The 22,167-nt window shown below is 42.5% G+C and overlaps 1 protein-coding gene across 1 annotated transcript in view; it reads left to right on the top strand.

Annotated features, from left to right (window-relative positions):
- The first annotated feature begins 3,805 nt into the window (after positions 1-3,805).
- CDK18 (cyclin dependent kinase 18) overlaps positions 3,806-22,167 on the top strand; it is a 179,545-nt gene continuing 161,183 nt past the window's right edge. The window contains exon 1 of the mRNA XM_063451355.1: positions 3,806-3,937. The gene's annotated coding sequence lies outside the window, so the exon portion shown is untranslated. The remainder of the gene's footprint in view (positions 3,938-22,167) is intronic.

The raw sequence follows: 22,167 nt of genomic DNA, 5'->3' as shown, positions 1-22,167 counted from the left end.
ACACATCTTCAACTGCTCTCTCTCTTCTGGCATTGTCCCTGCTGACCTTACATATGCCACTGTAGTATCTATCCTGAAAAAAACATATCTTGACCTGTCCTCCCCCTTCTATCGTCCCATACCCCTGCTCTCTTTTTCCTCAAAGCTTCTGGAAAGACTTGTCTTCACTCGTATGTCTCACTTCCTCAATTCCAACTCTCCCCTTGACCCTCTTCATTCTGGCTTCTGCCCTCTCCACTCTACTGAGACTGCTCTTATCAAAGTTACTAATGACCTAATCGCAGCTAAATCCAAAGGCCACTACTCCATACTAATTCTGCTTGCCTTTCTTCCATCTCTGACTGGATCTATCTCTCTAAAACTGAGCTCTTTGTCTTTCCTTCTCCTAATACTGATCCTCCTCTTTTGCTTTCACTTCAAGTAAGTGGTATCCAGTCTTGACGTCATACTTGATTCTTGTCTCACATCCAGTATGTTGTCAAGTCCTGTAGATTCCATCATAAAAACATAGCCCGCATACGCCCCTTTCTTACGCAAGATGCTACCAAGTAGCTGGTCCATGCTCTAGTAATTTCCCACATGGATTATTGTAACCCTCTACTAATTGGTCTTCCCAAAAGCCATACTGCCCCACTACAGTCTTTAATGAATGCTGCCTCCAGACTAATTTTTATCTCATCGGTCCTCTCACACCTCACCCCTTGGTCAGTCCTTACATTGGCTTCCTGTATCCTATAGGAGTCAATTCAAAGTGCTATCCTATACCAATAAAGCACTGAACAATTCTAGCCCCTCTTATATCTCTTCACAGATCCATAGGTATGCCCCTTCCGCTCTGCCCGTGACCTTCTCCTGTCTGCTGCTCGCACCAGTATGGCCAACTCACGCTTGCAGGACTTCTCGCGAGTGGCTCCCTCCCTATGGAATAGCCTGCCTACCACCATCAGATTCTCCCCTAGTCTTCAATCATTTAAGAAGGGCCTTAAAACCCATCTCTTTAGGAAAGCTTATGGCCTCCCATAGTAACCTCTACCTTACATACCTGTCTCTTGCTCTCTCCTAAAGGGCACCAATCTACTCTCTCCTCCAGCTCTGCTTCACTCCCACCTTATTTGATGCTATGACTTGTCCTAATGTGTTTTATACCCCACCTCCTATAGGCTGTAAGCTCGTTTGAGCAGGGTCCTCTTCAACCTATCGTTCCTGTAAGTTTTCTGGTAATTGTCATATTTATAGTCTAACCCCCCCTCTCATACTATTGTAAAGCGCTGCGGAATCTGTTGGCGCTATATAAATGGCAATAATAATATTAATAATAATAATAAAATGCTGCAGGATATCTTCGTGATTATGAGCTGATATACTTCCTCCATCTCTTGAAATGTACAATCTGTAGCACTTTTCATGTGCCTTATATCTATTAAAAGTAATGTGTGTGTCCTGTGAAGCAGTGTTGGGTCTGGCATTACTAATTTAGAGTGATAGGCTGCTGTTCAATGTTGAATGGACGTTAATTAGAAGCAGCAATGGTCACTGGGGGATCTTTTCCTTTACTACTACGTCATATTGTATAGTGCTGCTGCAGGGTTCAGATTTCTTAATTCTGTTCATCTTCGGGAGAAACCCCATATCATCAAAAGGCTCGTCCATTTACCAGTTTAATTTGTTTTGTGATATGTTCATATGGCAGTTCAAAGTTACAGAATTTGGAATTGTCAATCACCCAAAATTCAGTCAACTTGCAAGCCATTTGAAATCAAATGCACAAATTTACTCTCCACCTGATATCCCTTATCTTTTTAATGGTTTGTACACCACCTTTTTATTCCGATTATATCGCCATCTGTCTTCTATACTTTCCCCGTCCACAATCTTATTCAATATTTTCTATTATTTCTCCCTCCAAATTTCCTCTGTACCTATCTCTTGTCCGTGTTTTTTGTTGTTGTTGTTGTTGTTTTTAAGGCAACAGACACATGAATAAACAAGCAACAGACACATGCATAAATAATCTCCAGCACAAGCCTTCCTCAAGGGTGATCAGCAGGAAGGCTTGTGCCGAAACATTGGGGTCCCTATTATCTCCTGCTCTGAGTCAGTATGCCTATGGTTTCATTTATATATGAGTTTATTGTATGAGCACTTTATATAGATATTTCTGTAGATACATATATGTTCTTTACTGGGTTGTATGCTTGTACTGTATAGTTGCACTTTGTGTTGTATGCTTTCACTTTTGCATGATTTTACAGTTATATTGTATGAATTAATTTTTTTCTCATATGCAACTATCTTTGGTGTGCTTTGGGTTTATTATATTGATATTTGGACCTGGTGGGGAAACAGGTTTATCTCATTGAGCACCCAACACTTTTCTAACTGTATGTTTCACCACAATACCCATACAGTTGAGCACTTACTTTAATCTTGTATGCACCCATTGAGCAGTGTAACCGGGGAAGATAGCCTCTAGGTGAACAAAGCAAAGTATAAAGTGTAGAGATGAGGTGGGTAGGATGGTCCTTCGGCGTACACAATGTTCCAAACTGAGTGGCCACAGTACATAGTACATATGTACACAGGTAGTGCAGTGTGCCACCATATCTTCTAGTGCAGTCAACTTACCCTCTGCAGAGCATTCCAATCTGAGATAGTAATATATACATTTCAGCAAAGTGAAGGTGCACAAATTTTTCAGCACAATATTCCATTGCTAACATGACTTCTTCGTTCTACTTCAATGTTTTCCATTACCTTGTCGTTCCGTTTTCACACTGTTATTCACATTGTCCTCTTTCCCTTTTTTCTCCTGCACTTTCTCCCTTCTTTACATTGTATTTCACCTCTTTCTTTGCTCTACCTCCTTCTTCTACATCTCCGTGCATCTTTCCCATCGCTTTTTTTTAATAAAAAACATTTGGAGAACAATTGGAGATAAAGGAACATTTCAGTGGTACTATGAGCTCACATAACTCTCCTTGTTCTTTAACTCCATGCAGGACTGAAATGGAGCAGTGACAGAGCTCTGTAAAAAGCTGCCAGACAAAGCAAATACTTGTTAAAGATATACGGCAATACACCCTGCAACAAGCCATTTCAGAAGAGAGGCATTGAATACTTTGTCCCAGAGATTGTGAGCCCATCGGTCACAAACTTTTGCGGTTGTGCATTCTTATTCAGCTAACTGGATGTCTACACTGTAGAATTGTACCTTCCCCCATTCTGGCTTAAAATAATATTCTATTCTAAGGTTCTATTTTATTCTATTTTTTATTTTATCTTATTAATCCCCAACATAAGTTTCAGGGTGGTGTGCGGTCTACAATACATAGTTGTTGAATGTTTTTGAAATTATTAGCAAACATCAGTGAACTCATTAGCAGAGGGCACTGTCTGCAATAACACTGCATTCTTCTTCGTAGAGAATAGGAAATTGGGATCATTCACTAATTAGCACAATGTAACATAACACATCACTGTCTCACATTTGTCACATCAGCACCCACTTCAATTCGCTGATGACATTCATTCAGAATGATCTTGCAGCAGACACACACATCTGTCCATTCACACAGATCTGCAGGTGCTGAAATACAGCTAATATTTTAAGAGGATTTTTTTGTTGTTGTGTTTGTATTTCTATTTCTCTCTTGCCAGATACCTCCTCCCCCTGACACTGGCACAGCCCCTGTGCTGCCCAAATCCGTCCCTCCAAAGACAGGCAGTTGCCTGGCATGTCACCAAAGATTTAAAAAGGGAGGAGTCACAGTGACACATCAAGAGCTTGGAAACAGAAACAGCCAGGAGGCTGGGTTTCTCTTGGCTGTGTGTGCAAGGCATTTGCCAGCTCTCTTGCCCGCTGTGAGGTCCTGGGCAAAGGTGGACTGGGGGGGTGGTGCATCTTCCAGCTGTGAAACAGCACAGAGCACACTAGAGGGTGAGTGTCTCTTCAAATAGATTACTAGCTTGACAATAAATTGTAAACATTGCAAAGGTAAACTAGAATTTCTGTTAAAGGGACAGTGCTTATGTTTTGTTTGGGTTTTTTTTTTAATGGAAGATTGGAAGGTTAGTGATTGATGTGTGTTTTCAGAAATATGGTATGTACTTGTAGATGCATGCTAGGGTCTGCAATATTACAGACCTGCATGAATTTTCTGGTTAAAGAAAAAAAAAATACATTTTTTTTTTTTTAAAGATGCAGTCAGGTGTCATGCATGTGTGTGTAAAATATATACACATGTATAGTCATATATGTCAATGTCATCATATTATAACATGTAAAACAATAACGTACATACATACTTCAATGGAAAAAAAAGAGTAGAACATTTTTTGTTTATTTATGAATTATTATTTTTTTACTATATCTCTAATACTCATATATCATTTTTTGCACAATAAATTGACAATGCATTTATTTGTATTAGAAAGTTTCCTTTCCTCTCCATTTCTATGTTTATGCAATCCCCCCATACATAATAATGACAGTCTAAAGACGTCTGCCCACACGCTTTACTAGGTGTACACAGGCCACTTTAAATCATACAAACAGACTGCATGCAGATGCTTGAGCTTAATTGGGGGCATAGATTTATCAAGATGAACCTGCCTCGCAGACATTTTTAGCAATGCAGAATGCAATCACTCAGTCCTTTCCCCTAACACCTTATCTATATACATACTGCTATTTATACATAGACACTTTAATATAGCTAATCACCTTCATGAGTGGGCGAAAGGCTTACGATGATGAGCGGTGCTAGTTTTTATATACAATATATATATTATATTCACACACACCATAAAATACACGGAGTATACCAATAGTTCTCCATTAACTTATCTTTAAGACCTGTTACAGTTATTGAAAATGAATGATTGTGTAGAATGAACATGGGTATTACTGGAAACCAAAATCTCACTTTCACATACGGAGATGAGAACCAAAGAACAAGACAATTGGAGCATATTTTTAGATTGTAAGCTTTTGCCAAGGGCCTTTTCTACCTTCTGTACTAGTATGTCTCACTTTGTCAAACAGAGTTTGTTATACCCATTCACACATTGCTAGAGCTATATATAAATAAATGCTAAAATAATGCTGCAAGATTCCTGCCAGAGCACATTAGATACTTTAAGCAAAATGTGGCCATGAAAACCGACATCTCTAAGCTAATAAGACATCAGATGCTCTGCAATCAATGGATGCATCCACCTCCTTCAAATTATTACCTTTCAGTCTTTGATATAATCCTCTCAGAACATGCAGTGAGTAATGTTTAACCCCTTTAGTATTTGGAGAAACACTTTCAAAAGATTCTCAGGGTTATTTACTGGAGTGCACATTCAAAGTGAATGTCAAATTTAAGGTCAAAATAGCCAAACTGGCAAAATTCTCTGAGTCACCTATGCTTCCATTCAACTACTTTGGCCTTTAATTTGAAAATCACTTTGAATTCCCACTGTAGTAAATAGCCCTGTCTGTTTTATACGCAGCTAGGTTTATTTGTATTGCTTCAGACTGCAGCGATTACATTCCTAATGGCAGAGTTTAGCCACAAAAAGGCTAAGCTGTGACTACGGTGGAGTTTGACAATTTCTTTCAATTCGATATTTTTGCCCACATTTTTGTCTCATTATTTTTAATTGACCCAGAAACAAAACAGTTAACATTATGCTGGCGGTAGATACTGTTGTCTATTTAAAACTAGAAATTACTTAAATTCTTATATTTGACAGTTAACACTCTATTGTCAGAGGTATCTATAATGCAGAGCTATTCACATTAACCCTTACTGTGTAAATGAAGCTTTAAATTATACCACAAAAAAAATGCTTCCAGTTCATGTATCGGAGGGATGGGTCAAAAATGTTTTTTTTTTTTTTTTTTTTTGCATGCTCTATGAATGACTTTATGTTACCCTTAGGGTAAATCATGTGCGTCTGTCAACAGCTTCAAAGCTTCAACTTAAGGCAAATTGTGCTGTTTGGCAAAAGATTTCTAGTGTATTTCTCTCACTTTAACCCTTTGTATAAAGCACATAATGCAATAATCTTGGCAGTTTTGTTGTTTGTTTTGTTTAGCAATTTGTTTATAAAGCCTTTTTGCTACTCAAAAGTATACTTTTGAACTAGGAAATGTTTTAATCATGGGAGAAATATTTTTGGGAAAAAAAGAAAGAAAGTATTAAGTATAAAATATAAAAACAGAGGGAATCACACGAACAAAGGTAAAATGTTTCTGATTTCCATGAAATAGAAAAGCTAATTAATGTGGAGAAAATGTGCTGTCAATACTGGTAAAAATATATTTATCAGTATTCGAAGAGGAAGCTTTTTTTGGCTGCTGCGCTTAAAGACTGGTCATGTCCATTTATTTTCGACACGCTTGATACTATATTTATTGTTAGCAGTGAATTTTTCTTTTTTTTTTTTAAATCTTCAGAATGTCTTTATAACCTTCTGTCCGCTGTGTACCTTTACTTCCTGTCAGGCTCATTACTAATTAACAAGTGCAGCTGTATTACTAAGTAAGAATCAAAGCAGACGGCTCAATTCACAGAGAGCTGATTTAATCTTCATAGGGGTGCACAGCGTTCTTTTCAAAACACGTTAGAGGTGGGCTGACTGAGGTCCACGCAGCTGCAGGTCTCTTCCTATTTGATCTTAAGAGCACAAATGCAGTGCTGTACAAGATAACCTAAAACATACCTGTGCAAACAGTAAAATGAGTAAATATTACAGCGTGTGCGGTAGGATTGCTGAAACATAATGAATGTTTCTTGTACCTTTTCACGAGGGCCTGTAAACCTTTACATCAGGCCTGTCCAACTTGCGGCCCCCCAGATGTTGCCGAACTACAACTCCCATGATTCTTTCAATGAAACAGTTAGCCAGGGAATCATGGGAGTTGTAGTTCGGCAACATCTGGGGGGCCGCAGGTTGGACAGCCCTGCTTTACATCATGTTAATTGGCAGCACATGAAGCACACCTTCAGCTGTCAAACACTGTGTAGAATGTTATGCTTAAAGCACCACTGTAGGCACCCAGACCACTTCAGCTCAATTAAGTGGTCTGGGTGCCAGGTCCCTCTAGTGTTAACCCTGCAGCTGTAAACATAGCAGTTTCAGAGAAACTGCTATGTTTACACTAGGGTTAATCCAGCCTCTAGTGGCTGTCTCATTGACAGCCGCTAGACGTGCTTCTGCGCTTCTCACTGTGAAAATCACAGTGAGAAGACGCTAGATGTCTATAGGAAAGCATTGAGTAATGCTTTCCTACGGACTGTTTGAATGTGCGCGCGGCTTTTGCCGCGTATGCGGCGCTGACGTCAGGAGAGGGAGGATGATTCCCCAGCACCGAAGGAGCCTGGCGCTGGATAAAGGTAAGTGTTTAACCTCTTCAGCCCAGCGGGAGTGGGACCCTAAGGGTGGGGGGGGGGGACCTAAAGACCATATAGTGCCAGGAAAACAAGTTTGTTTTCCTGGCACTACAGTGGTCATTTAAAGGGACACTATAGTTACAAGAACAACTACAGTTTAATGTTGTTGTTCTGGTGTTTATAGCCTGTCCCTGTAGGCATTTACATTGGTGCTTAGTAACACCCCTTGTGGCAGTCACTCAGACAACCACTAAAGGTGCTTCCTAGTCCGAGGCGCCGAATGCTCCCCATAGAAATGCATTGATTCAATGCTTCTCTATGAGGAGATGCTGATTGATGCTGATTGATGCAGAGTGATGCTTTGCCACACATGCACGATAGCCTCCCAATGCTTTCCTATGTGAAAGCATTGGATTTGCTGAGATTGTCAAATTTGATTATCTCAGCCATGGAGGTAAGGAGAGAGGGGCTGTGGACTATAAACAGTGCTTTTAAAACTACAGTGTCAGGAATACATGTTTGTATTCCTGAACACTGTAATGTATCTTTAATAATTTCTGGTTGATGACCCAATTGATTCCCTATCAGCACTATTTGAATTAAAGGTACAGGCAGCAATTTTACCTAAACATCAAACTGTACAAGTGTCATATCCTGAAAAACGCAGTGGATCTGGCATCTTTGGTGGCCACAGATACCAAAGCTAAAGCTGCAATCCTAACCCCATTTTTCCCGGTAACTGTTAGTTCCACATGTCGGTAGGGACATAAATTACTCTGCTCAACAGTATGTCTATATCATTCTTGGCAATGCTATTCATGTACATCCCAACATCAAATAAAATGTATTCAGGTAAGTATGGTTCAAATCCTTGCCACAGTAACATTGGGATTCTAATATTAATATTATTATAATAACAGCAACCTATCACAGTGTGATACATGTGAAACTCAGGACGCTGGCATCTTCTCACTGTGAAAATCAATGAGACAGCCACTAGAGGCTGGATTAACCCATATGTAACCATAGCAGTTCTCTGAAACTGCTATGTTAACAGCAGGCAGGGTTACCCTAGATGGACCTGGCACCCAGACCACTTCATTGAGCTAAAGTGGTCTGGGTGCCTATAGTGGTCCTTTAAGCAATGATACTTAACCCCTTAAGGGCACATGACAGAAATATTCTGTCATGATTCCCTTTTATTCCAGAAGTTGTGTCCTTAAGGGGTTAAAATGCTAGCAGAATGCTTGGTTGTATATGGAGAGGTATTAGCTGTAGTAAGAGGGAAGCACTCTGTGGAAACGGTACTGACCAAGTATCCAATGATCTACTCGCTGCAAAATCTCATGGTCACTACTCTATCCTAATTCTCCTTGACCTTTCTGCGGCTTATGACACTGTTGATCATCAACAGCTTCTTCTCATCCTCCGCAATATCGTCTACAAGATATTGCTCTCTCCTGGTGCTCCTCCTACCTCTCAAAGCACTCTTTCAGTGTTTCTTTCTCTGGCTCTGCTTTTTCTCCCCAACTCCTCTATTTTGGTCCCCCGCAAGCTTCTGTCCTTGGTCCCCAACTGTTCTCTATCTATACTACCTCCTTTGGTAAACTCATTAGCTCCTTTGGCTTCCAATACCATTTCTATGCGGATGACACGCAAATCTATCTGTCCTCTCCTGATCTCACCCCGCCCCTCTTGACTAGTGTCTCTGACTGCCTCTCTGCTATTTCTAACTGGATGGCTGCCCACTTCCTTAAACTCAACTTGACCAAAACTGAAATTCTTGTCTTTCCTTTCTCTAGTGTTGCTACTCCTGTGTCTGTCTCCCTCCAAGCCAACGGTGCTACCATCAGCTCCACCACTCAGGCTCGCTGCCTAGGTGTTCTCTTTAACCCCGACCTCTCCTTCATGCCTCATGTTCAATCTATCGCCAAATAGATTCCATCGCAAAAACATTGTGCACATCCGACCCTACTTAACGATGCGACTAAGGTGCTGGTCGATTCCCCTGTCCTTTCTTGCCTTGACTACTGTAATCTTCTTCTCAGTGATCTTGCTTAATGAATGGGGTGGCGAGGCTCATCTTCCAGTCTGCCCACACCTCCCACGCCTCACTCTTCTGTTAGTCTCTACATTTGCTTCCTGTAAGATATAGGGCTCAATTTAAAATTCTAGTTCTTGCTTTCAAATCTCTACATAATGCTGCTCCCACCTATCTATCCTCCCTCATACACAAGTATGTCCCGTCTAGGCACTTACGCTCTGCTGAAGACTTACGTCTATCTTCTGTCCGTACTCCCACCTCTGATGCTCGCCTTCAAGACTTCTCGAGGGCTGCACCATTCCTGTGAAACTCACTTCCCTCCTCCGTTAGATGCTCACCCAGTCTCCACGCCTTCAAAAAATAATTAAAAACCCACTTTTTCATAAAAGCGTATCAATTAAACTGTTAATAGCTCCCGACTGATTCCTCTCTTGCAACAGTCATTAGTCTAATACTATCCTTACCTTTTGTGTCACTTTACCCCACTCCCTCTATCATGTAAGTTCATTGAGCAGGGCCCTCAACCCCTCTGTTCCTGTGTGTTTAACTTGTCTGGTTACAACTACATGTTTGTTCGTCCACACACTGTAAAGTGCTGTGGAATTTGTTGGCGCTAAATAAATAATAACATAATAATATTAATAATACGTGCTCATGCCATTGTACAGAACACTGGTGAGACCTACTTGGAGTATTGTACACAGTACTGGAGACCTTATATCCAAAAGGCTATTGATACTTTGGCAAGAGTTCAGAGAAGGGCTACTAAACTGGTTTCATGGATCGCAGGATAAAACTTACCAGGAAAGGTTAAAAGATCTTAACATGTATAGCTTGGAGGAAAGACATGACAGGATGGGTAGGATAGGAGGGGGCAGCAACTGTGGCGTTAACTCTGAGTTTTATGTAGGTCTCGTGCCATTCAATAGAGAACATATACTGCTTGCATATCAAACTGATCCCACCTACTGGGCACAGTAAGCATGTGGTCTGCGACTGGCTTAGACTTGTCAAAACTCTAAGAATATTCAATTAAACATAGACGAATGTAAGTTTTAACATAAAATAATTCACAATTGCTTAAATCCCCGTGCAGATCATTCAATCCCAACCCTCTTATGTTATATCGCCTCTCAACAATTCTTTTAATCGTCTAAGCACTAGTAAAATAGTTTGCAGTAGACATTTATCCTCCTCAAAGGAGTGTAAAGAGATCACCTTTCCTCCATCATAGAAGTCCTGATATCTCCGAATTCTGGCATCCTTAATTTCCCCAAAATAAAGAGTCACAAATTGCAGGGGGAATCCTCTGTTTTGTAGAATAGGGGAGATAGCAGAACTTTAAGGAGAGCCAGGGAGCAATATTATCTAATGCCAAGAAGCCATTAAGAAAGTCTAGGAATTGAATGCTTAGAATCTATCTGAAGGGTTTGCTAACCATGCAAGAAACTGCAGTAGGTATCGGCCTGTAAGTTCTGATCTTTGATTGCCATCAGAGATATGCCACACATGGACATTGGCCATCTGGCAGTAGCATTTTAAGTGAGGCAACCTGTCATGGCCGTTACCTGCGCTGCCTGTTTCTTCTGGTTTGACGGACTGTAGCCACACACCCCGGTCTCATTGCGCTACATAATGCGACCGCGCCAGGCAACAGACGCTGGATTAATGAACAGCGTACCGCGGAATTAAACCGGCTGCAACTTTTCTCTACAAACTTACCTGTGTACCGAACCGGACTCGTAAACGACTAACCTCCTTCTCCTTCCTCGACCACGGCTAGCACTTGACTCCTCTCGACCTCTCTCCACGGAACCACCCCGGAAGGCACTCTGGAACCAACTTCAACTCCTCTGGAAGCTAAGTTACCTCGCTGTATTATACGAACTTTCCCTGACTACTGAGCTCAAGCTCAGCCTGCTCACACATCCTCCTATCGTTATAGGAGTAATTCCTAATCAATTACCTTTCTACCTCCATATGAGATGTTTTCTATCAATTAAGCTAAAACGAATCTCTGCAAGTTAAATCTACATTGCTTCCTTCATATTATTGCTTCAATTCAATTGTATAAATTAATCTAAGAATCCACTCAACAAACTTGAACCATTTAAAGATACAGTACCTGTGTTTCTTCAATCAAATTTATTAAAGACACAGTATCAGTTAACTCCCTGGTGAACTGTCATCTCTTTATTTCCTCAAATCCTCACATTCACATCTAATTAATCAGAAATCTGCAGTTGAGCTCCTTCAAACTCTATGTGAACGTGACACAACCCCTCCAACTTGTCTTTTTTATATGCCATGTTTCATGCCTCGTCCACTATAAAAGAAATATTTAGCCTTTATCATGTATTTCAGGTCTAGCCTGCAAATAGTGGTTGGCAGGTTCTAAAAGTGGTATAATAATTTAAGGTATAGTATCACTTTGACACAATGAGTTCTTCCAGTCCATAAAACTGCATACCTGTCTCACGCTACCAGTTGCAATATGAGAGAAAGGAAGAGGAGGATGCTGATAGCATGATCCCAAGGTGTTTTAACCCAATACCCTACAACCGGAAATTTTAAACTGAGTCAGCGCCCCTCTCTCAAGCTGTGACATAACCTTTGCACATGAAAACTATGTAGTAGACATTCTCTCTTAAAGTTTAAACAACTGTCCTATGGAGTCAGATGGGTAATTCAATGAGTCCAGAACATCATCTGAATGCAACGCCCATTGTAAGTGAATGCTCACCTCAAACCCTTTAATCACATGATGTGTTCAAATACTATAAAGAAATTGTGATAAGACTAGGGAAGAGTTGACATCTGTCTGTAGCCTTCAACAAAATTGAAAATAGGACCCCTATCCCTAAGAAGATACTTTTAATAAATAAGTGGTAAATCCCAAGTGTTCCAAAATTGAACTCCATTCAATCAATTTACTAACAATGAGATGTTTTTTTTTTTAATAAATTGCCAACCAAGCAAGGCAAAAGATATATTTTCACATTGTTATATACTGCCACTCCTGAATAAAATCCATAAATAAAATCTAGGTGTCTAGGTGTATAAGGCTAGGGGTCTAATTGGACAGTAATCGCGTTTGCAAGTATTTTGGAATCTTAGCTAAAGCGGAATAGGTTGATAGTTTTTTTTTTTTTTTTTTTTAAATTCTTTATTTTTCTTGTGCATTGTATTACAAAACAGAGTATTCTGTAACGCCACAACATCGGTTACAGGCATTTCAGCAACATACATGGTCATGGCAAAGATAAACAGCACATTTTGTTTTTATAAGTAGATATAGCACGCTAGGAACAATGTTAAACTAAGGAACATGGTAAGTGCTCGTTTGTGACACTCTTCTATTTTGTTGGGTCACGAGTGGACCAACATGCTTAAATTGTGAAACATCATATATTGTCAACTCGCTCAAAAATAGGTAAACAATGCTTGAATGGAAAAGATATGCATATAAGACATCTTAGCGTGATTCCCCCCATTCAAAGAGGTCTATAACATTTGCGTCAACATTAACTTTAACCAGGCTGGTAACCACTAGGGGTAGGGTAGACTCTTCGAGTACTATCAGGAATATATGTGAACATTAATCATGGTTTGAGCCTACGAGGTTGGTATTGCCTCTAGGGCTGAGTGGGTGCGTGGGCGTTGCTTATGGCATAAATACTATGTGCCCTATGCCATGTGTGTACCCTGTGAGATTATCAGGAGAGTTAAATAGCAACATAGCAATAGAAGCGCTGTGTATGTTAATTGCTTGACAAAAGTGCACCTAAGCCCCTAAGAGCATATCAAAGGAGTTAAACACATAGCAAGGACTACACAGTTTCCATTTTGTTAGTCAGGCTTAATATATCAATGAATAGATATGGTAGTCACATCATTTCACGCGGGCTATATGACAAAGAAATCTGCTTATGTAAGGTACTGACATGTTAGTAATAAAGAGAAAGGGTGGTGATCTCTTAACTGGGCTAGCCTATTATCACCAGTAGCTGACATGAGTGAAGCCTAGTGTGTGCTCATTAGCCTATCCTCGTGGGTATAAAATCAGGGTATACATATGTAGACTTGAGCAAGATGTGTTGTTGCCACTGAAGGCTCTGGGCATCCCATTGCTATTATGCTGTATATAGGTGAGTATTGTAAAAAACATAGAATAATTAGCAATAGGCAAGATGACATTCTTGGTTGTAGGCGTGGAGCATACATGTTAGATAGTCTAGTATGCAGTGTCCATGGTATGAATCACGGAGCTCCAGCCTAGTGTCCTGCATCTGGATCAGCCGATTCCCATCATTGGCAGTGTTTGTACCTGCTTAGATAAGTCCATCTTCTCCTGCTGTCCTTGTCGCCGGCCCCCGGTTTCTGCACAGGCCCGCATTCTGCCCCCGCTAGCTAGGTTGTTCATGTCCTGGTTGTTGGCATTTGTAGCTTGGTGTCGGCTATGCTGTTGGTGCGGATTAGTCAGTTTCATGGCTCTCCGCTCTGAGTTCCGGTAGCGGGTGTTTGTCCTCTGGAAAGCGGGAAAGCGTGTGAGCCGTTTTCGGCGATGCCGTCCAGGCCGCTTAATCCTCTTCTTAACCCGGCCAGGTCCAGTGTGGGGAGTGTTAGGAGGTGAGTGTAGGATTGAGCTTTCACTGCGTCCACCTTCCGTGTGCCGGCTCTGCTTGTTCAGTAGCCGTTGCCAGAAATCAGCCAGGATCTCCTCTAGCCGCTGTAAGGTGGTTTCCAGCGGGCCTCGTGTTGGGGAGGCATTTAGTGCATCCGCCATTTTGGCTGGTGTAACTAGGTAGGCTTTGGAGTTCAGGTCACTTGTGGGTCGTTAGGTACCCTCTTAGTGGGAAGTTTTAGCCTGTGTGTAGGTGCCGTGATGTCCCTCAACGGCAAGGGGGGGGGACTGGAGCCCCTTCCACCTCTATGTGCCCCAGCAATGTAGGCAGCAGGGAGACCGGCCGTATCGCCTCTGCTGTACCCACGTGCAGGCCCCAAAGAGGCTTCGGGTTATGACCGGCTGTCGAGTGGTGAGATGCCTTGCAAGGTGTCTCTCGTGGTTGCAGAGTGACCCTAGCCATATCGGAGCTCGTTTTCTCGAGTGAAAAGTCGTTTTTTCTCGTTCATTAGCTTTTTCTGTGCAGGAGCTCACTCCGTGTGCGACTTGTCTGTATGGCGGTCAGGCCCCGCCCCCCGAATAGGTTGATAGTTGATTCGTGACAGGAAGTCGACTGTTTCTGAGCCAGCTTCAGAAGAGTTAAGTTATGTATAAAATCATTTTATTTTTGCTCATAATTCAGTGTTTTGTGGGATGAAGGGGGCGGGGGGACATATTTATAAAGCTTTTCCTGAAGGGTAGCAAGAGCCTCTGCAATTTTAGTGTGGTTAGAGGTTATCACCCCAAATTCACACCTGGTAGCGGAAATAATTAGGACCACCCTCTGGTTTTCCCCATTGATTTAATATTCTGAACTCTTAGAATTTCATTTTCTAAAATACTTAAGATTTTACACTGCTGTCTGTTATTGTTCTAAAAAAGATACAGAGACTGTCCAACAAAATTAATTACGAGAACGAAATTCATTAGTTGTGAGAACAAGTTGTTCAAATGTTTACCCAGAAAAAGAGAAGATAAGATTACCATATACTATTCAAGGTCAGCACAATTTTCTAGCGCAGATGTTGTAGACTACATCACCCTTGATGCTTTGCCAGCATTATGGCTGTAAGAGCATTATGAGAGATGTAGTCTACAGCATCTGGTGTTCCGAAGATAGTCTACCAATGCTCTATATAGAGTTTCTTCTCATAGAGTATTCTAGAGCTGAGAAGAGTACATCCCTTATGTCATCTTTACAATAAGGGCAGTTAGGATTTAGAGCTTACTAAATAGTCATATTGACAGACACATGGAGCAGATAAAACAAAAGTATATAAATAGAGTATACATAGACAGTTGTGTTAATTAAATTAAAGACTGTCCATTTTTCTGCTTATGTAGTGTCCGCAGATTGATACAATCCTGTCAACCTTAAAGGGACACTCCAGGCACCCAGACCACTTCTGCCCATTGGAGTGGTCTGGGTGCCAACTCCCACTACCCTGAACCCTGCAACTGTAATTATTGCAGTTTTTATAAACTGCAATAATTACATTGCAGGGTTAACTCCTCCTCTAATGGCTGTCTAGTAGACAGCCACTAGAGGGCACTTCTCGGTCTATAGCACCGGTTTTGTGAGGACCTCCAGCGTCTCTAAAATCCCCATAGGAAAGCATTGAAAGCATTTTCAATGCTTTCCTATGGAGAGGTCTAATGCGTGTGCGCATGCGCATTAGGTCTCCCCCCACCAGCGGCCGCACATGCAGGTTCGGCGGGGGAGGAGTGTGGGCGGACCCGAAATCTCCGCCGAGGGACATCGGCGGGGGTCTCAGGTAAGTCACTGAAGGGGTTTTCACCCCTTCAGCAACATGGGATGGGTGGTGGGAGTGAGAGGGGACCTGCAGTGCCAGGAAAACGGTTTGTTTTCACCACAGGCTCCGAATGCACCACAAATCACCACAGGCTCCGAATGCAGTCCCCCGCAACCTCATTTTTGTCAATCTTTATTTTATTTGTGCATAATAAGAACACATAGGTTTGCACTGCCACGACAGCTGGTGCAGACAAATTCGTAAACATATTATAACATTGGTATGGCATCGATAACATAGCACATTTTTTGTTTCTAAGTGTCAAAATTATGTGATTGCCTAAAGCGATTCAACAGGATTAATTGGGCAATGCTGAGGCAGTGTCAATAACAGTGTGATCGGCATACCCTGTACTGGTTGTTATTTCAGGCTAGGATAGAACGATTGCTCAGTTGCTTATTATTTAATACAGGCTAGGACTAGGCTATGGCATGTAAAAACTGAACAGAGGCGAAGTAATAGGGTTCTGACAACGTTAATTGCATCAGGCTAGGTTTAGTGAGTAACTCGATTAATATGAGATGGAGCCTATACATCAACATTGCGCCTTGCCATATGTGGTGCTTCAGTTGTTAAGCAATTAGTTACAAGCGCTTCCCTGGACCCAGATCAACTAGCAATGCCTCCCTCCTCCCGAGATAAAGACACAACAGTATTAGCTAGTTAAGTGCAGATTCCCATATTCCTGACTAGTAGCTGGTAAAAACGACTGAGTTACCCCTTTATGTTGGCAGTCTCTTATATTTAGACAGTATTGTATGCTTGCCGCTGGTATTCAAGGTTGCAGTCATGTTCATGTTGCACCGGTTGCTCCGGTAGGAGTAGTAGTGGGGGCGCCGGATTATCCAGTGGGTTGTGGAGCATTGTTGTGCCCATTCGCTTGTAGCCTTGTGGATGTTGTCCGCCCGTTCCGCTTTGCGGCTTGGTGGAGAGACTGTTGCTTTGGGTCTCAGTGCCGGTAAGAGGGTAAAGTAGCGTTGTCGCTTGTAGGTCATATGAGTCTCTGCATTATCGGTGCCCCCTGTGAGTTTATTGCAGTCCAGATGTAGGTTGGTCGTTAGTTGGTGGCGCGTTCTCACCAGGGGTGGCTGTGAGTGGTTAGCCTTTCTTTGCTTGGGTGCTTTGCTTGGTCGCTATAGTAGTGGCTTGTTGCTTGCCATAATAGACTGCGGACCAGCTTGTTCCCAGAGGTCGCATGGCTCCCTTCTGGCTCGGGGAGAAGGCATGCCCTCCCTCTGGCCTCTGCGCTTCTGTCAGCCCCCATTTTAGGTGAGGCGTTTGGGCCACGAGGCTGGGTGGTAATGTGCCTGGCCCCGGGTTGCGCTGTCTCGGTCTGGTTCCCGCGGTGCGGACCGGGATCACCCCCACCGGTCCAGGGGGGGGAACAGGGCCAGATCCACCTGGTTGCCGTCCTCTGGTTGGATCCGTTTGGCAGGATAGCGGAGCAGCGGCCGTCCGCCCCACTCACTGCCGGAGTAGGCCCCAATTAGGGCATCAAGGGTCTCTCCTCCTGGGGACTGTAGCTCGGGGAGCCAGCCTCACCCTGGATCCAGTGTCCCCTGTACCCTGAGGACAGGCGCTGGCGGTCCTTGGTATGGATAAAAATCGTCGTTTTATGGCTATTTAGTTAGTAATGTGTAGGAGCTGAGCTGCCATGCTGCCTTCCAGCTCGGCGGTCCGGCCCCGCCCCCCGCAACCTCATTTTAAGGTGCCAAACGCTAACAGATAAAATTACCCTAATAACCCCACGACCATACCCAGAGTCTCCTGAACCAACTAATCTATTTCTAGATGCAACCTAATGCACTAAAAGACGCTCAAAAGTACTTCCTACTATACCTATTGAAATAGACTGCCCTATACCAAGCGAAAACTCCTCTGATGGCCACTCTCCGAGCCCTAAACCCAGCGGAGTGCAGCACGCTCTAAGCTGTCCCCCCACCCCCTGGACCGGTGGGGGGCATCCCGGTTCCCATACAGGCATACCCAGCACCAACTAGCCGGCTACAAGAAGTCATCCAGCGATGAGATTAAGCAGCTGCCGTCAATCCTAAAATGGCGGATAACCCTGACACAAGCGCCTGAAACAAATAGCGATGTCACTCCAGAACACGTTTGAGCGTCTACTCCACAATGTAGACAGGCTTTTTGCAAACTTCTGGGCAAAGCTAGAGGCCCGTGACATGGAGACACCGCGCCAGAACCGAGAGGAAGAGCAAGGCAGAGTGCAGCGGGAGGTGAGCGGGCCCCCACAGGACGAACTCCCACGTCAAACACCTGAGAACTCACGTACAAGTGGACAACCCCTGGGCTCCAGGCCATCAGGGGCATACTACCCCGGCGCCTGCCGCGGAGACTGATGCTACAGCAGAAGCACCGGCCGTACCTTACCACAGAGAAACTTGGCCTCAAGACAGAGAACCCAAGCCTGTGGCTTCGAGACGAGGATCCGCACTATGTGCCGGGATGGAGGGACCACATGATTGGCTCCTGCGATGCACAACATATGGACAGCCTTAATTCACCCCCAAGTCTGGGCATAGGCTGACACTGAACTCAAGGCACCCTCACTCTGACATATACATACCAGAGAATAAGTATTTCATGCCTCCTTCTTTGTGTTTCATTTATTCTCCTTTGTTTTCCGTTTTACAAGACCTCTCACTTAGAATCTGTAATGATGCTGTCGCTAGGAATCCCGTGATAACATGCAGGTTGTAGCTACCAGCCGCACAGAGCAGGACTTAACTAGCTGAACACCCAGTGTAACATCCATGCCTCTTCATACAATTTGATATATTTCTTTACTTTGATTTATAAATTGAAGATCAGTTGGGGTGCCCCTTAACACGCCCCAGCACTCTGTTTTAGAGGCCTCTTGAATCATCTCTATTTTGCTTTAGCCCATCCACACTAGGCTGTCAATGCAAACACAACCTGGGTCCCGTCCTAGGCTTGTGCATATGCTAAGTGCCAACACTAGTACGGTGGTTCTCTTGGCTTGAGTAATTCATAGAGGTGCCTAGCATGCTCCCTAATATTAACCTGGCTCAATTTAAGTGTAATCTATACCATGGAATTGTTCCATCTAAGCCTGTAGTCACACGACTCACAATATCAGCAGTGTCAATATGACTCAATACCGACTCTATAGTATTCTATAACTGACCCTGAGATTTTTCTTGAAATTATCGTATTATATAATATAAAATGTGCATTGTTAATACCTGCCTAACACATGTTTATGTATGTTGAATTGACGGGCGAGCAAACGCTGTTGTGGCAATGCAAGTCTAATTGTTCTTTTGCAAGCACAATAAAATAAAGAATTAAAAAAAAAAAAAAAAAATAGGATGGGAGACTAGAATTACAAACCTTGTCCATAGTGAGAATTTCACTAGAACACAGCAGTCATAAACATATAGTATGCAAATAAAAAAAATACAGATTACATGATATACTGCATCATATAATATTCAAGTTAAATTTAAAAAACACATATATGCATATGTACAAATATGATTATAAAACAAAGTAAAGATATATTGCCTTTTATATGTCTATCACCGGTTTTGCAGAACAGAAGTCGACAATCTCATTTAAAGTTTAGCAGCTGGGCAAATCTATTCTGGATATGGAATAATCAATGACAATAAGGGATTTTGTCAGTTTCTCTTTATGAATAAATAGAAAAACTTGTGTCCAGGGCTTCCTAAAACTCTTGTCCCATTGTCCCATATTTTTTTTTGATCTCCTACATTGAGAACAACTCTTCATGTGGGATCACGTCACAGCATGCATCTTCGTGCATGCCTGAACCCCAGTACAGCATTCATACCTTCAAATTTTGATCGTAATGCAAGAAACAGAATCATCGCCTGCTTAACATTTGTCTCTGGGTTCTGTACCCAGGTTTAACCATTTGGTCTTTAAGGCAGCACCACTACTTTGAAATGCATGTTCTGGGTGTGCCCTCAATTCCCATTTTAATTTTAATCTCTTTAACATTGCACAGTAATCTTGGACGGCAGTGGCGCAGTGCACATAGCACATTGTAGGTAAATAATGAGATTGCTTGCAGAAGTTGTCAATGCCGTGGTTTCTCAAGCAACCCCATACATATATGTCCTTGCACTGTGTTGAGAGTACAGGCCTTGCAATCAACAGAGCTGCATCACACTGCACGCTGCTTAGCTGGTAATGCATGGAGTGATGGCTCATTGTGCAATATAGAAACTAAAAACATGTTCTTCCCATTAAAATAATAGTCAGATCGTATCACGTACATTAAAAGTATTGCTTTCTTTCTCTGCTAAACAAGTATGTGTAGTGAAACAGTCTACCAGACTGTTGGCTTTCCCCAGTTCTAGCTAGTTCTACCTTCTTCATATTAACTCTATAATCTCACTAGTTCACATTAGAGCTATTCCAGCCTTATTGTATGTGTATAAATGATAAAAACGTCCTTATGTGGCATATCACATGTTTATTTATAGTAGTTCATTTGCATAATAGTCTGGGTTTACGACTTCTACCTGGAATCAGGTTCTATATGTCACAGTGTTTACAACCCTTATCTCGCCAGCCTTCCTCAATACATCATTATCAAAGTCACTTTCATCTGGTGTAATAATAGACTGCTGCAGTATTTACCATAATATAGAAATGTGTGCTCTCTGTTACACCATAGACCAGGGTTTCCTAATGCATTTTTCCCTTGACACCCTTTGACATGGTATAGCAAAACTTTGGAACCCCAACAAAAAAATGTGTGCCATAGAGTAGGGCAGCGCTAACCTTTCAATGAGCAGAGTGTAATGTTCTCTTTTGCTGGCAAATTCTCTTTATATCTGGTTTAATTGTTGACAATTCTATTCGCATGTCTGCAGTTGTGTCAAGTCGATTTCGATACTTGGTTTTTGTTGCAGAGTAAAGCGAGAATCCAGTTTCACTTAAAGGGACACTATAGTCACCCAGACCACTTCAGCTCAATGAAGTGGTCTGGGTGCCAGGTTCCTCAGGTTTTAACCCTTCACATGTAAACATAGCAGTTTCAAAAAAACTAGAGGCACACATACAGACAGACACATATAGACACACAGACAAACACACATACATACAAAGACATACATACAAACAGGCACACATACATACAGGCAGACACACACATACTTACAGACAGGCACACAGACAGACACATACACACATACATACATACAAATACACACACACAATATTTAAGTCACCCTCCTGTTTCCTACCTTTAGGTGCAGGAGGGTGACTGGGGTCCAGTGGTGGCTCAGGTGGATGGGAGTCAGAGTTCCCACTCTGACTCCCTGTTCTTTCTCCCGCGTGGGCTCTCAGTTTTAGCTGGGGGGAGTGACGTGCGGTAACTTCCTCTCAACTCTGTGTGAGCTCATCACAGGGGACCCGGTCGCGCTGTTAAAGCGCCCAGCGCTGACCAGGCCCCCTGACAATCCATATCCATCGGGTGGTCCTGACAGCATGGGCCACCCAATGGACCCCTTGGACGGCGGGTCCGGTGCTTTGCCGCAAAAGATAATGGCGGGTACCCGGTTGCAGGGGTACGCAAGGCGTCCGGGCCCCCTGGAGTGACGGGCCCGGTCGCAGCTGCGACCCCTGCGACTGCGGTATGTACGCCAGTGACTAAAGGGGATTTAACCCCTTCAGCCCGGCGGGAGGGGGACACCTAAGGATACATATTAGTTTTTTGCTTTTTTCACACAAAAACAAATATGAATGCTAACTTTGGCCAGTGTTTGTGACTAAGTGGCTACTAAAAAAGACTGGACATAACCCATTTGCAATACCTTGAGTTGTGCACTTTTGGAAATGGTATGCCATCATGGGGGTAATTCTCATTCCTGGGCTACCACACGGTCCCATAGGTAACATTACTAATTTGGCAAATTTTAATGTGAAAAAAAAAAGAAAAATGAAAGGTGCTATATTTGACCCTGTAACTTTCCAAAACACTGTAAAATCTGTTAATGGGGGGTACTGTTGTACTTGTGAGACTTTGCTGAATACATATATGTGCGTTTTATTGCAGTAAAAGCTAACAGTATTATGACATTTACAGCAAAAATGTCAGGCGTAACTACAATTATTTTTTTAAATCTTAATTTCTCACAGTTTTTAAAATTAAAGTGATTAAGTAATTAAAGCCCTGTTTCTCCTGAAAAAAATTATATATAATAAGTGTGGGTGCGGGGGGCGTGGCCTGGCCGCCGAGAAACA

This window comes from Pelobates fuscus, chromosome 1 (assembly GCF_036172605.1).
Source record: "Pelobates fuscus isolate aPelFus1 chromosome 1, aPelFus1.pri, whole genome shotgun sequence".
NCBI lineage: Eukaryota > Metazoa > Chordata > Amphibia > Anura > Pelobatidae > Pelobates > Pelobates fuscus.
The sequence above is the reverse complement of the archived record's forward strand: the minus strand, read 5'-3'. Positions and strand labels throughout refer to the sequence as shown.